Raw genomic sequence first — 3673 nt, forward strand, 5'->3', positions numbered from 1 at the left:
CTATGGCACTACTATAACTGTTGACCACGTGAAAGGTTTACCTGACCACTTAAAAAGTGGTTCCTGAACACTTGATGACTAACTTGTGGCTTAGCACTTAAAAGTGGTTTCAGACCATTATGCACCACTTATAAGTTGCTTTTTGTTAGTGTAAGTGTTTAGGCTCCACTTTATAGTGATGTGACAGCACTTGTAGGTAATTGGGTGCCCCTAACAAAATGTGGTCAAACTACTTCAATATTGTTTTGGTTACCACCATAAAGTGGTGGGCAGCATTTGTGCAGTAGCTCTATGGCACTACTATAACTGTTGCACCATGACTAAAAGCTGCTACATCACTAGGAACAAGTGAGCTGCACCACTAAAAACTCTTGCACCTGTAGCAACTATCCCTGTCCCCCATCCCATGTGACTACGGTTTATGGTGCAGCATTGGTGCATTTGTAGTAAAAATTGTTTCTAAAACAATCAATCTCCGGAAGCTCGCCCAAATGGTTGGGGTTTGTGCGTGTGTAGCGGGTGTGCGTGAGTTGAAAGCTTCCGGTTGATCCGCAGAAGCTCATTCAAGCACTTCAAAAAAAAAAATCATTTCTAAAACACAAAGACCTACTGCAAAACATTAGAAACTAGTTCAAACAATGTTGTAGCAGTAATATGAGTTGCACATATAAAAAGTGCTAAAAAAATATATCAATTACCTGAGGCTCCTCAAGAAGGTGGATTGGATGTTTTACATATGAACATCTAGCTAGTCTCTTATTGCAAACATCTTTCTTGTTGGGAGACACCCTCATCTCATCCATCCAAAATTGAAAGACTACATCTTTAACAGTTTGAGTGATGTGGGCTCTCCGTGCATCATGTCTATGACATGCAGATGCAAGGAACAAACCATCGGATTCACTTGCCACCGTTAATTGCTGTTTGGCTAAATAAAAGTTTCTTTTATGAATCCCCATAAGCTTGGCAGCTTGCGGTATGCTCATGTCAGTGCTTTGCTCCTTGCTTTCACCATTCACCAACATCAACATAGCTGATTTCTTCACAAAAAACTCATTTGAAGATCTTGGGACCTTCACATGATTCAAAGTGTTGCGGATGTTTTCCAGCATAATTGCTTCCAACTCTTTGGATTTACTCTGCATAGTAAGGAAGCAAGGATGTTGAAGAAGTTCATCAAAGATTTCCTTCCTAGCACTTGCATCCATTCCCATGGTTATTTTATCAAAGTGTTGTACCATAGATTGACATATTTTTTGTTTCTTGCTTCGATCCATCCCACCAGTATTGCTTTCCGTTGCCATGTTGACCATTTTCTCTCGTTGCTTTTGCTTATGACCAGCCCAATATTCCCTCATTGATTTTATGCACTGAAACTAAGCTTCTCTACTCAATGAAGGTGAGTTGATAGACAGTTCTTCACTATGCTCCATTGTTGAAGTACTTTCAAAGGATTGCTCTACAAGAAATGCAATATAAATCATAACTACACGCTATACTTTTAATTAATACATGGCACTTCTTGCACTCATTAGCAAACACAGTACCAAAGCATAATAACTGTTTACATACCTCAAGAATGATGTAGACGAGGAACCTGTAGAGAGAGAGAGTTTGTGAGAGAAAGAAAGAAAGCTTTATTAACATCTACGAAAGGCCAAACTTGGCCTATGAGACAAAACAGCTTACAACTTTTGATGGTAAGACCTATTCATCGAGGTAAAAGAAAAGGTGGAAGTATTAGGTTTGGAAGGAAGTGGGTAGAGGAAGTGTGGTCCATGATGGAGTATGGACAGTAGATTAATACAAATCTAAATGCCATTAGGTAGATACAAGTATATAAACAGACAGAGAGAGATATTCAGACAAACAGACAGAGAGACAGAGAGAGAGTGTGTGTGATCAGCAAGAGCTCTAAGAACTGAGCAAGAACTGAGAGAGAGAGAGAGAGAGAGAGAGAGAGAGAGAAATCTTAGCAACAGCTCTGAGTGAAAGACAGAGAGAGAGAGAGAGGATCTAGATAGAGCTCCAAGAGAGATATCGATGACAAAGAGCACTTCGAGCAAACACACTACAGGTAGAGATTGTAAAAGCGGGAAAGAGAAGTGCCAACTTTCGAATTCATTTAATAGTAATTACGTTTCAGCAGGTGTACGTTGAGTCCCATTTGTTTATGTGTGGTAGCTTAGGAGAGTGAGATAATATTCTACTTCAAACCACCAACTTTAAAGCACCAAAAAGCAATGTCCTTGACATTACTTTCCAAGCCACCTATACATGCTTTCACCCAAAACCAATCATGAAAGAAATCCCCGAGTTTGAAGGTCAAGAAGAGATTTTATAGCCAAAGAGTATATTACAATAGGAAGACATTGAGGTATTACATAGTGGTAAGACTATTAGACAATATCTTATGAAGTTTAAAAGTTATCCTTTTACAGATGCAAGGTGGATGCAATGCATCAAAACCAAGGATAATGTAAACCCTGTAAATGCTTACAATGACTCATGTCAAGGGTAAGACAAGGTATGAACTAAGTTTTTAAATTAATGATTTTATCTTGTTTTAACTCTAAGATTTCTTTTCAAATGTTCATATGTTTTCTAAGTGTATGTATACCATGTATCATACTTGTGTGACATACATGTTTCTCTCAAGCACCCAATAGATTTTGATAACCTACTATGGAAGTGATTAATGGCTAAGAAAGATGCAAGGGCTAACTATAGACATGCTTGTGGTAGCTAGGACTCTTAAAGACCAAGTGGGATTAGTCACCCATTGTGGAAGAATGATGATGAATAAAAGAAGATCCCGTACCCAAAGTAAAAGGACTAGATGTGACTTTATTTTCTCTACTTCATATTTGACGATGAATATGATTTCAAGGGAGAGGTACTTTCATGAAAATTAACTTCCACACTTCTCAAAATATTTTCTAGCTTGAATTGGCCCATTTAATATAGGGAAAATAAAAGATAAATAAAGAAGTTAATTAAGTGCTCAAATAATATTTTGTTCAAAGTCTTGGGACCAAAAGAAATAGCCTTTGGAAGATCTAGGCTAGAAAATTATTCTTGACCAAAGGTACAAGATCAAAGGAGTTTACATCTACCAAGGGCAAAGAGTTTGATGGTCTTGATCAAAGGTGTGGGAAATAAGAGGTCAATTATACAATTATCAATCATTAAATAGTAAATAATCAATCAAAACTAAATATATTTTAATTAATTAGAATTACCTATTGGAACCTAGGTATGAAGCATGGGAAACCCAAGGGCAATTGAAAGCTCCAAAAAATAATCTAAATTTGGCAGGTCCAAATTGAGTAGGTTTTGACCTTGTCTTAGGACTCACTCTTTAAAAAGCCTCCAAAGTGACATGCAATGATTTTTACAATAGGTTAAGCTCTAAAGACTAAGGGTGAATTTTATATTTTCCCCAAGTCCATCCTAAATTAGTAGGTTCTAATTTAGAAAAGTGACTCAAGTCTTGTGGTGACATGTCAACAACACCTTGAATGGTTTGTGCTAAGATCTTACATGTGAGCTAGTTAGGTTGAAGCATGGAATAAGGAAGTGTATTTAATTAATTGCAATAATAAAATACCAAGGTTGGCTCAACCCTTCCTATTTGAAAAGGTTAAGTCTAGTCCTCTTTCTACTAAAATGG

General features: G+C 37.2%; 1 pseudogene; it reads right to left on the reverse strand.

Moving 5' to 3' along the window:
* Nucleotides 1-468: 468 nt before the first annotated feature.
* LOC148039336 (uncharacterized) lies at nt 469-1433 on the reverse strand (annotated as a pseudogene).
* Nucleotides 1434-3673: the final 2240 nt, after the last annotated feature.

Source organism: Lygodium microphyllum, chromosome 3 (genome assembly GCF_053477565.2).
Source record: "Lygodium microphyllum isolate KBCC chromosome 3, Lygodium_microphyllum_v1.1.10, whole genome shotgun sequence".
NCBI classification, from domain to species: domain Eukaryota; kingdom Viridiplantae; phylum Streptophyta; class Polypodiopsida; order Schizaeales; family Lygodiaceae; genus Lygodium; species Lygodium microphyllum.